This window comes from Oncorhynchus kisutch, linkage group LG13, assembly GCF_002021735.2.
Source record: "Oncorhynchus kisutch isolate 150728-3 linkage group LG13, Okis_V2, whole genome shotgun sequence".
NCBI lineage: Eukaryota > Metazoa > Chordata > Actinopteri > Salmoniformes > Salmonidae > Oncorhynchus > Oncorhynchus kisutch.
Genome location: NC_034186.2, coordinates 65,478,970 through 65,491,886, shown reverse-complemented (window position 1 = coordinate 65,491,886; position 12,917 = coordinate 65,478,970). Strand labels below are relative to the sequence as shown.

The 12,917-nt window shown below is 41.6% G+C and overlaps 1 protein-coding gene across 5 annotated transcripts in view; it reads right to left on the bottom strand.

The window, feature by feature from the left end:
- Nucleotides 1-12,917, bottom strand: part of LOC109901687 (oxidation resistance protein 1) — a 208,585-nt gene that overhangs the window by 194,988 nt on the left and 680 nt on the right. The gene's annotated exons all lie outside the window — the stretch shown is intronic.

The following is a 12,917-nucleotide window of genomic DNA, read 5'->3' as shown; positions in this document are numbered from 1 at the left end:
ACACTTCCTTGTGTCATTGAAACCATAATTTTCTATTGTTCTTTTGGTTTTCAAATCAACTTTCTTTCATTGTCCAGCAGGCATATTAGCAACCCATGTTAGTTAGCCATATTAGCAACCCATGCTAGTTAGTCATATTAGCAACCCATGCTAGTTAGTCATATTAGCAACCCATGCTAGTTAGTCATATTAGCAACCCATGCTAGTTAGTCATATTAGCAACCCATGCTAGTTAGTCATATTAGCAACCCATGTTAGTTAGCCATATTAGCAACCCATGCTAGTTAGTCATATTAGCAACCCATGCAAGTTGTTGCATCTTTAGATCTCCCCTCTTACTACATTTCTGACAGATATTTTCATCTATGTCACATGAAACCGCTCGCAGGTGCGGTGCACTTTTTAGAAAGGTGTGTTCCCGCTAATTGCATTTTGGAACATTCGCGCATAGCCTACTGCCGTGTGCTGTGCGCTGTGCTTCTAATGTGAACAAATAATAGTTTATTAATATTCTGAGCTAAACGTTCTGATCTGTTGCCTTAGCTTCATTGCTTTCTTTTAAAAAATGTACAGTATCTGTAGGAATTTTGGATCTATCGTTCCAGAACTGTCCCAGAGTTTGTTTGAACAGCCCCAGACATATTTTTTTTATCGTCACGGGGACAATGGGACACCCGTCATTTCGAGCCCTGACTACATACCCAGAGAGAAAGCACATTGGATCCCTCTCTCTGAACCTGTTGGATGATTATTTCTCAGTTTCTCTCCTTTGCTGCGTTGGCTCTAGTTATGATTGGTAGGACTGGGGGCAGTCAGGATACAACGAACAAGGAAAACAATAATGAGGGAGAAGTAAGTAGCTAGCTAGTGCTAGTTAATTAGTTTGTTGTTCTCACATCACTTGTCATGAGTGCCTGCTGCAGCATTCTCTCAACACCTAATGACTGTGCTCAACACACACCCCTCCGGCCATTCCCCTCCCTCCTTCCCTCCACTCACTGACTGACTCACTCACTGACTCACTGACTCACTGACTCACTGACTCACTGACTCACTGACTCACTCACTCACTCACTCACTCAGCAATAGCCTGCCTCACTGCCTGATAGTCAGCAGTAGTAGGTCACAGTGAAATTAATTCATATATTTTTAAAGAGAAATGCCATGACATCTGTGGTGCAATTTAGAAGTAGCCCAAAATCGCAACGGAAAACTGCGGACATGGCAACCCTGGCACGGTTTTGCTTCACGCTGTTACAGTGTGGTAGCCAGGGGTTCAAAACCGTGGAGAAGTTGAGCCTCACGCTTCAACACTCTTAAAAGTCTACCTTTAACCTAATAAAAGCTGTTCTGTAGGAATGAGGTTTGTGCATCCTTATATATTATCACAGCATATTGGCTGGCTTTGATTGGCCTGCCAATATTGTTATTCTCAGGCCATGTTATATAAAAAACTTGAGCTTTGATTACAAAATAAATCAGTTGCTGTATGACTTGTGAGGCATAGCTGAGCATAAATTGAAATAATTTGCTTTTTTATTTTACTGGACTGGTAGTAAGTCTCAGCGGAGGGAGGGAGAGAGCAGCAGTAGAGATCTGTATATAATGATGAGATGCTCAAGTCTCTGCCCTAACAACGGGAGTCGTTGTCCCAAAGGCAGGAAGGCAGGCAATAAGCTGGTACAAAATAAGCCCATTATTTTGGACAGATTTTGGCAAGAGTGAAACCCCTCGCTTCGCCTCGTCCTCTCTGGCAGCCTGTCACAGTCCCTGCTCTTTCCTTTCCTCCGGTGAGACTGACCAGAGAGAGGGGACACCGTCCTCCACCTGATGGCTAAACTTGAGTCGCACCGCATCATTTCTGCCTTATGCACAAATTAATTTAGTTCCTATGATCAGAAAAAGTTCAATATTCCTCAATATTAAAATAGACATGATGAGCTGCAAATAATAAAAATGCAGGGCTATCGATACACTTGGCTACTCATTCATTGCAGAAGCGGTGAGAGTGGAAGTAGGGAGAAGAGCGTTTTATGTATTTAAAAGTGTTGAATAAAAACAGTGTTGACATAAAAACATAAACTTTATGTTCTTCTTCTTTGACAGTCTCTCTCTGTCCCTTCCTACCCAGCGTGCGCAGAGCTTCTGAATTGAGTGCACTTCCGACAATCGCGCAAGACAAATAAATAGGAGCTTTATCCTTGGCTTTTCTACAATGTATGGTGATCACTGATCTAGGGGTTTGTGTTATAGCCAGCCACTATGTCTTTGTCCCAAATGGCACCCTATTCGCTACATGGTGCACTACTTTGGACCAGAGCCCTATATAGGGAATATGGTGCAATTTGGGATGTATCCTATGACTGTTTGTTTTTTTTACCCTTTTTTTCTCCCCAATTTAATGGTATTCAATTGGTAGTTACAGTCTTGTCTCATCGCTGCAACTCCCATACGGACTTGGGAGAGGCGTGCATCCTCCGAAACACAACCCAGCCAAGCCACACTGCTTCTTGACACAATGCCTGCTTAACCTGCCAGCTTAACCTGGAAGCCAGCCACACCAGTCAGAGGAAACACCATCCACCTGGCAACCATGTCAGCATCCATTGCACCCAGCCTGCCACAGGAGTCGCTAGAGCACGATGGGACAAGAACATCCCTCCTCACCAAACCCTCCACTAACCCCTCCACTAACCCGGACGACGCTGGGCCAATTGTGCACCGTCCTATGGGTCTCCCGGGCGCGGCCGGCTGCGACAAAGCCTGGACTCGAACCAGAATCTCTAGTGGCACAGCTAGCACTGTGATGCAGTGCCTTAGACCACTGCACCATTCGGGAGGCCTACATCCGATGACTGTTTATTGCCAAGTCACTATAATAAGGTTGAAGAATATGTGAGGTCATAAATGTTACTTGAATTGCCCCTTCAAATGAAACACATACTGTATAAAGCTACATGCTTGAGTCATTTAATAGGTTATGAACTACTATTTGAACACAATCCAATAATGATGTATTGAATTGTGAACCTGTAAAGACACATTGTGAGCATTTACATAACAGCTCTGCTAATCTGGATCATAATACAGGAGTTTAACAGCAATGTGAACATGTCTGCCAAAAGTGGACTTATGTGGACATTTAGCTTTTTTATTTTACTCAAAAGCAAAAGCAATATAACGTTGTTTGTTTTAACGCCAAATTATAGTGGAAAATTCTTTAAGAATGAAGACACAAGAAACTGTATTTAAATAAACCTGATGTGTATTTTTCGGAGAAACAAAAGGTGGCTAAGCGATGACTAAATCCTCATTGGGGTCACACGGTGAAAGCATACTGTGCTAGAAAGCAGAATGATGCATCTTTGAATTATACAAGGTTGATAGGTCATTCAAAAACAGCATTCTCTATTATTCATCCTCTACGAGCACACTGTTGTTTTATTGGTGCTAAGTTAATTCATGTTATCCCCCTGAGTGTTATGTTCCGACCAAAGCAACGTCTTCGAGAATGTTTGATGGGTCTTATTCTGAAGGAGACATGACAGCTGCGTCAATGACTGAGCCTACGGTTAGATGAAAAACTGTTGTGGGACGCAGTAGGCCTATGTTATAAAAGCTACTTTTGGCTCTTTAGGTTTAGAAGAAAAGCTGCAACACATAACTGTGCCATTAACAACAGTTGTACAAAACACACAAAAAATGATAATGAATTCACATATTAAAGGGAAATTCCACCACTTTTCAACCTCATTCTCGTGCCATACCAGTGTCTACTATTATGTGAAAATGGCGCATTTCTACCATCTGTGGTTAAAAAGCTAAGAAGAAAAGTCTTAAAATATCCTTCCCTATGACGTCATCATCATTTTATTTTGAAATTGTGATTTTCAAAACTTGCAACAAGTTTCTAGCCAGAGGGAGGCCATTTTCTTGCTCTCCGCGTCACCGTGAATCTCAGTGTTTAAAAATCACTGTTTATTTTAATGTTTTAACTTTTGATGATGTCATCAGGTAGAACATTTTATCTTTATATTTGTTACTACAAAACATATAAATGTGCCGTTTTCACATGTGGACACCAGTGGAGGCTCCTCGGAGGAGGAAGGGGAGGACCATCCACCTCAGTGAATTTCATAAAAATAAAAATGGTAAAACATTAAAAAAGTTAGCCTTTTTAGATAAAAATGTACTAAATATATTCATGTCACCAAATAATTGATAAAAAACACTGTTTTGCAATGAAGGTCCACAGTAGCCTCAGCAGCACTCTGTAGAGTAGCACCATGGTGTAGCCGGTGGACAGCTAGCTCCCCTCCTCCTCTGGGTACATTGACTTCAATACAAAACCGAGGAAGCTCATGGTTCTCACCCCTTCCATAGTCTTTTACAGTAATTATGACAACTTCCAGAGGACGTCCTCCAACCTATCAGAGCTCTTGCATCATGAATTGACATATGGTCCACCCAATCAAAGGATCATAAAATTAATCTAGTACTGAAAGCATAGACTGCAGCGCATAAAATGTGGTGAGTTGTTGACTCAAATTGAGAGAGAGAAAATAGTTGAACAGTTTTGAACAAATCAATTTCTTCAAAAATGAAGGAGATGCAAGAGAGAGAGAGAGATTTGGTCATTGTTTTTCACTTTCAGTTTCACTTACTCAAACACCCAGCTCCAACAGATGGATGCTAAGTTAGCTAGCTGGCTATGACTATCCAACACAACACTGGAACCCTTCCAAGTTCAGGTAAGCTTTTGGTTTTACTCATTTATTGCCACCTGGGCCAGCCGGTGTAATTGCTAAACTGCTCACTGACTGTACACTGTACTGCATGATTGTAGTGCATTTACTAACGCATTAGTTATATTAGCTATGTTGAATATGACGTTATTTTAGCTAATATGGTGACAACAATGTAGGCAGTGTGTAGAGGTTATGATATGGTTTGGCCTTAAAGTTATTTTTGCCTGATCTTATACAGCTGATGTGTTGTGCATTGAAGTCCACAAACATAGGGAAAAGGTGAGAGGAAGGCGTATTGATGCGAGAAGGAATACAACGTGGCTGCTATGAAAGTGAACTGTGTTTACATGTGATACGGGGTGTATTCATTCCGCCAATTCTGTTGAAAAACGTTTCTTAAACGAAAGAAAACAGAACGAAACGGGGATAAACATACCCAAATGTGTCCAATAGAAACTCTAATTTGCAACGGTTGGACTAATGAATACACCCTAAACCTGTGTGCACCTACGTTGTAAAGTTGTAAAGTACATTGTAAAGTATAGGCTAGGTTGTAGCAACCTCATGATAGGTATAGGGACAATTCTAGTTTAATGTAGTAGCCTAAACTTATCGATGTTACATTTAACTGGATGAATGGAATATGAATGCCATTCATCCAATATGCTGTAATAGAAATAAGGCCATGCTCATGGGGAAAAAATGGTCCCCCCTCATCATAAACGGCACCGACCGCCACTGGTGGATACTGGGATGGAGCTGGAAATAATGAATGAGGTTGGCAAGTAATGACATTCTCCATTGAGATTGCTTTTTAGTCCAGGACTAGGCTTAACGTGTGTCCAGGAAACTGCCCCTTAAAGATCAACAGCAAAAAAACATTCAAGAATGATTTTAAGAATGTGATAGTGCTATTTGTATTTTCCACTAAACAACCCCACATGCAGACAATGTTTTGCATGTCAGCAGTCCAGTTTTCAAGATTAAGGATTTTCAAGAAGCAAAGAGTCACTTTGATGTGACAAGTGACACTTTGATTCTTGAAAGTTCAATATCTTGAAAACTTGACTACTGGCATGCAAAACATTATGGGACTGTATTAACTATGGATTAATGAAGAAAATACACAAATAATGTTTTGAGTGTATTATTTCAGCACAGCAGGGTCAGACAGACACATGCCCACTACAGTATATCTATTACCAGTCCTTGGTGCTCTGATAACGACACGGTTGTTTTTAATTAATTATTCAACTCATGTCTTTGACCTAGAGTAGGTCTGGATGGGACAGACACCAACAACACCTGCCTACTAGGAGGGCCTTCTCAAGTCAATCCTGCTATTTCAGTCTACTAGTTGTCTGTATCTATGGTTACTTTAAATACATGGTTTAAACTTTCTATGTCTAAGGTCAAATCACTGACTGATGTCCCTACAGGTAGGTTCACAGTTCAACAAATGTTTTCTTCTTCTTAAATGTATACAAATGATTCCAACTGCCTATTGATGCTGTGGAACGTTCTACTTTGCTGTATGTAGATTCAGTGATCAGATCTCTGGTAGGGACAAAGCCAATCATTGGAGTTCAGCCCTCTAGACATAGCCAATCATTGGAGTTCAGCCCTCTAGACACAGTCATCATTGGAGTTCAGATCTCTAGACATAGCCAATCATTGGAGTTCAGATCTCTAGACACAGCCAATCATTAGAGTTCAGATCTCTAGACACAGCCAATCATTGGAGTTCAGATCTCTAGACACAGTCATCATTGGACTTCAGATCTCTAGACACAGCCAATCATTGGAGTTCAGATCTCTAGACACAGTCATCATTGGACTTCAGATCTCTAGACACAGCCAATCATTGGAGTTCAGATCTCTAGACACAGCCAATCATTGAAGTTCAGATCTGTAACTAGGGACACAACCTCAGCTGTAGACATAGAGCAGCAGTAGCTCCTGGCAAGGTGGTAGGACACTGTCATTGCAAGTTAGAGACATCAACTCAGTACAGGCTGACTCATTATACAAAATTATATTAAACTGACAGGGACAAACACTCTTGGGGCCTTCTTCCATCAAATTAATTGTTTGATTTGTTCCAAAAGCATGATTCAATTGGTTGGTGAAGCCATAGAAAGCAGAACTGAAGGCTCTGAGGACGGTGCATTTTGGTTAAGTGCTGCGCGATTCATGACAATACGGTTGACGGCCAGCATTACAACATCAACCCATCATGTTACTGTACGTAACACCAGCCTGTGATTTATCATGGCAGCTATCTGTCATAAAAATAATCAGGTTCACCAAGAGTCTACACAATTTAGTTAATTATATGCGCCCTTACAGGTGGACTCAGCTAGATGACTTTGCATACACCAAGTAAAGACATAGCGGGTCAATTTCTGCAACAACTAAGAGCGTTGAAGTGTGAGGCTAAACTTCTTCGCTGTTTTGGTCCCATAGGGTGACATTATAGCCTAGATAGTCTGTCTATAGGCTGAGGCCTGGCAGAGACAGAGGGTGAGTGACCGGTACAGGACAGTCTGGGAGGGGCAGAGTGGCTGTGGGGTCAATGGGCTGGGTTTACATAAGCTTGGCTGTGCTTAATCCTCTGTAAGCCACAACCAGTCCCATGATGCCGTTTACTGTGGGCTGTACGTAGTATGTATGTAAAGCTGTTATAAACCCTGCCTGTCTGTCATAACTCAAGTAACACAAAGCTGGTTATTTCTGTATAGAGCTATTGTCTATAGAGCTTGTGGTCATTACTGCATGGTCTGTTGAGATGAGAGATTCAGATGAGTTGAGGGATTGAGTTGAGGGTCAGATGAGTTGAGGAATTCAGATGAGTTAAGGGATTGAGTAGAGGGATTCAATTGTTATTTTTGTCGAGCAATTGGTTCGCAGTGGATTTCATCTACTGTATCCCTTTTTGAGATTTGTGTCAACCTGACTGTTGTCTGGGCCGGCAGGAAGCCTAGTGGTTAGAGCATTGGGGAAATAACCAAAAAGTTGCTGGATCGAATCCCTGAGCTGACAATGTAAAAATCTGTTGTTTTGCCTCTGAGCAAGGCAGTTAACCCACTGTTAACCCCAAGACATGGATGTCACTTAAAGCAGCCCGCTACACCTCTCTGATTCAGAGGGGTTGGGTTAAATTTGGAAGAAACATTTCAGTTTAATACATTCAGTTGGACAACTGACTAGGTATCCCCTTTCCCTTAAATGTGGTTTCTTCTCTATCCCCAAGGTTTTCAAAAACTGAGACGTGTGTTAGGGGGATTTAAAGCCAGAAGGCTCATGAAGCAATAATGAGAGAATGCCTTTCTTGTAAATGCTTTTGTCACAGAGAAAAAATTTAATGTGCATTTCCTGTAATCAAAACAGAAAGCAGTTGCTTTCTTTCTTTCATTCAGTCACTTCTCTTGTCATTATTTGAGTGCTTTTCTTCCTGTTTTAATGTCTCGCTCCCCATCCCTCTCTGTAAAATTGAACTGCTCTTTTCATTAGGATAAAACACAGCAGCAAGCATCATGACTCAACACTCTGAAAAAGCAGTCGAAAGTAAATCCTTTAATCTAGCACTTTCAGTGTTGGCAAAAGAGCAGAATCCTAACGCACAGTCAGACAGTGATCAACATTGGCACAGGGTTGTTGTCTTACCAAATAACATCATATGGAATTCTGCAGAACATTTTAGGTCAAGCACAAGTGCACTGGTAATAAAAACCGCTATAAAAAAAAGTTGATTGATTGGTTGACTGACTGATTGAAATGTATTAAACAGCAGTATACCACCCTGCATACCACTGCTGGCTTGTTTCTGAGGCTAACCAGGGTTGGTCCTGGTCAGTCCTTGGATGGGAGACCAGGTGCTGCTGGAAGTGGTGTTGGAGGGCCAGTAGGAGGCACTCTTTCCTCTGGTCTAAAAAATATCCCAAGTGACCCTGTGTAGGGTGCCGTCTTTTGGATGGGATGTTAAACGGGTGTCCTGACTCTCTGAAGTCATTAAAGATCCCGTGGCACTTGTCGTAAGAGTAGGGGTGTTAACCCCGGTGTCCTGGCTAAATTCTCAGTCTGGCCCTCAAACCATCACGGTCACCTAATAATCCCCAGTTTACAATTGGCTCATTCATCCCCCTCCTCTCCCCTGTAACTATTCCCCAGGTCGTTGCTGTAAATGAGAACGTGTTCTCAGTCAACTTACCTGGTAAAATAACGGATTTTAAAAAATGGCGTAGCCCACAGGATTTTACAGTCCAGTGGTTCTCACCCATACACTCAGAGGATCAAAAACCCAGCAGGACAATCCTAATGCATCTATGTTTAATCATCGTCTAAGAGTGGAAACTGGAGCTGATGATCATTGAATATTATTGCCTGACGTGGTGTGTCTATAAATTCCTGTCTGCAAGGGCGTAGGAGCTGGGGGGGAGGGCATGTCCCCTTCAGTGTTAGAAGCAGGAGTGAAAAACAGTGAGTGTTTTGAAGCCAAGAACACTTGCTAGCTACAGAATTACTTGTACAATCACTGTCTTAGTCTTCATCATAGGGTATCAAGTTCACAATGCCGCCAGTCAAGAAGAGAGAAAAGATAGGACATAAGAGTTTTTTTTTCAAAGATGTGCAAAGGACTGTAAGTAAGGTTCTTGGCAACAGCACACACCACCCCTGGCAAACTAGCTGGTCAATTTGAGTGTTTTCAACTTAGACGTCTTTCATTTCATCAGAGATTATGGGTCATGAAGGTGTGTTCCATGTGTTAAGATTTTGTTTGGTGTTATCAGTGACAACCATGAACAGACAGACAGTCTGAGAGGAAGGGAGAGAGAGGCCACAAACCAACAGGTACGATACTGAGAAGTGACTCTCCATGCTCATAAAGTTAATAGGCTGATGATCTGTCATAGTGTGAATCAGCCTGGATGATCTTATATGATCTCTGATGAAATGATAGCAGCTTAAGTCTAGAGGGTGTATTGGATGTGTTAACTTCTTGCAGGATCGAAGCAGCCATGATGATATTATATGATCTCTGATGAAATGATAGCAGCTTAAGTCTAGAGGGTGTATTGGATGTGTTAACTTCTTGCAGGATCGAAGCAGCCATGATGATATTATATGATCTCTGATGAAATGATAGCAGCTTAAGTCTAGAGGGTGTATTGGATGTGTTAACTTCTTGCAGGAGCGAAGCAGCCATGATGATATTATATTTTTGATAATGGCGATTGATTGATTAATTTCAGTATGACCATTCATGCCTACTTTCTTTTATTAAAACAGTTTTTAACTGTGTATGTTGCTGGTTATTATTACAGTATAATAACTGAAGTTTCAAACCAGAATGTAGAGTAGCAGTAGTAACAACCTAACAGGGGAAGTGAGAAAAATAGAAAATGAATCATATAGTAACAGAGAGTACAACATGGTAGTTTAATTAAATATATGCATATTAACAACAGTCACACTGGTATTCAGTATAGTATGAATGGCCCTGGTCTTTAGACTGATTGGACTGTACCAGTGTAAGTGCCCCTCTGCAAGGCCCCCCTTAGCCTTGTACATTTTCCCATCTGTAAATTAAGATTTGTCTGTATCCTTTTCTCAAAAGTCACTAGAAATTAGCATTTAATACCCGTTTCCCCCCCCAAAAATCCCTGTAGAAAAATTCCTATGCCCCTGCCTGTTTGTCACATTATCTGAATGAGGTGATGGTTACCTGTGAGCATAAAGTCATGTTTTTGTAGCTCCTATGCTTTCTCTACATGCTTTCAGTTGTTTTTTGACATGCATTCCTGATTCAATTGTCAACTGCTCAAGGTAGTTTTCACGGCAATAGTGCCTTTAGTGATGATTTAGGCCTACTGTTGTCATTTCAGCTCTGTGAAATGAGAATGCTTCCAATTTCATAGACAGGGAGTCGGATAATAATAACCCATTTTGTACCAGGCAGCGTTCAGTGGTCTGCATTCCAAATGGCACCCTATTCCATAAATACAGCACTACTTTTGGGTAAAAAGGAGTACACTGCATAGGGAACATGATGCCATTTGGGATGCACCCCACTGAGAGTAGGTGTTTTAATCAAGTCTAGCAAGAGCATGCATAATCACAGCACATTGACTCGCGACTCAGGATGGAAGGTGTGTTAGCCCCATACAATTACTTACTCTTATATTATACCAATGTCTGAAATGACTTATCTTGTTAACTAAAGCATGATTGGATCTAAACATCTTCCAATTGGAATTGCATGAGCTGAAGTCAATTATCCATTTGAGGTCAAGAGGAATTGGTTTTAGAGTTGAAGATGCACAATGCAGAAATAGCTCCCCCATTTACTGGTTGCAGAAATTCTAATGGTTCGCCTAATTTCAGTTTATGTGACAAAACATGCAAGTATAGTGTACAAAACTGGTGTACAAAACCGAAAGTAAAAGCCACAAAAAACAAAACTTAAGAAGAGGAAGCATAGAAATAGAGCGCATAGAATATATCTACTCTATCCCTCATCCTCCCTCCCTCAGGACCCGAGCCCTAGTACCATGCCTCAGGACTACATGGCCTGATGTCCACCTTGTTGTGCTGCTGCTCCAGTTTCAACTGTTCTGCCTGGGGCTATGGAACCCTGACCTGTTCACCGGACGTGCTACCTTGTCCAGGACCTGCTGTTGTCCACCCTCTCTCTCCCCCCCCTCCCCCCTCACTCTCTCTACCACACCTGCTGTCTCGACCTTTGAATGCTCAACTATGAAAAGCCAACTGACATTTACTCCTGAGGTGCTGACCTGTTGCACCCACTACAACCACTGTGGTTATTATTTGACCCTGCTGGTCATCTATGAATGTTTGAACATCTTGAAGAACGATCTGGCCTTAATGGCCATGTACTCCTAAAACCTCACCCGGCACAGCCAGAAGAGGACTGGCCACCCCTCAGAGCCTGGTTCCTCTAGGTTTCTTCCTAGGTTCTTGCCTTTCTAGGGAGTTTTTCCTAGCCACCGTGCTTCTACATCTGCATTGCTTGTTGTTTGGGGTATTAGGCTGGGTTTCTGTATAAGCACTTTGTGACATCTGCTGATTTAAAAAGGGCTTTATAAATAAAATGTGATTCATTGAATGACTTGCTTTCAATGACAATGATAGATTGATAACACACATTTCCAAAAGTTACATATTGCAGCTTTAGGCTGAGTGATGGTATAACATTTGAATGAGTGTTATTTAAATGACTAAAATATGTATTTTCTTTAGTTGTTAAGATTACATTATGTATCTTATACTTGAATGGTAGCGATGCTTGTAATGTTGACTCCTGTTAACAGACCCCTATCTGAACTATCCACTAACCGTAACTCTACAGTGGGAAATTGTTGCGGATCAAGAGTTGCAGTAGTTTGTTGATAGTAGCCCAACTAAAGATAATCTATAGCACGTGTCAAACTCATCCCACTGAGGGCCAAGTGTCTGAGGGTTTCCGCTCCACCCTTGTCCTCGATTGATGAATTAAGGTCACTGATTAGTAATGAACTCCCCTCACCTGGTTGTCTAAGTCTTAATTGAAAGGAATAACCAAAAACCAGCAGACACTAGGCCCTCCATGGAATGAGTTTGACACCCCTGATCTATAGGGATGAAGTGTTACTGTGACCATGGTCTGTCTGCCCTTGTGGTGCTTGTCTTGACCTTGAGTCTTGAGTTCCTTAGTGGAACCGGGGCAATGCCATGGCATGGGGTGCATGTAGAAAATTAATAACCAATGACTGAAACAAACACATACTGTACAAGTTCCATGCATGTCACATGTTCAGCTGTTGGCTACCTTGATGCATTATGCAGCCCGATTGCTGTGGATGGATATTATCTCTATAAAGAGTGGCAGGCAGATGGCTATAATTAGGGCGAATTAGTGTTTAAGACAGACGGACAGACAGCCAGGCAGACAGACAGACAGTGATGAGTAATGTGTATGCAGGCAGGCAGGCATTAATCACATTCCCCACCTAATGCTTTCCATAGATAACTTTCTATCCAGTCTCCCACCATTAATTATTGAACTAACATTAAAACTTGTGTCTATAGGACTAGGAATAATAGAGGATTGCATAATTGCACATAATGTTACCATTGTAATACAATCACATGTTCACGTGTCACATGTAG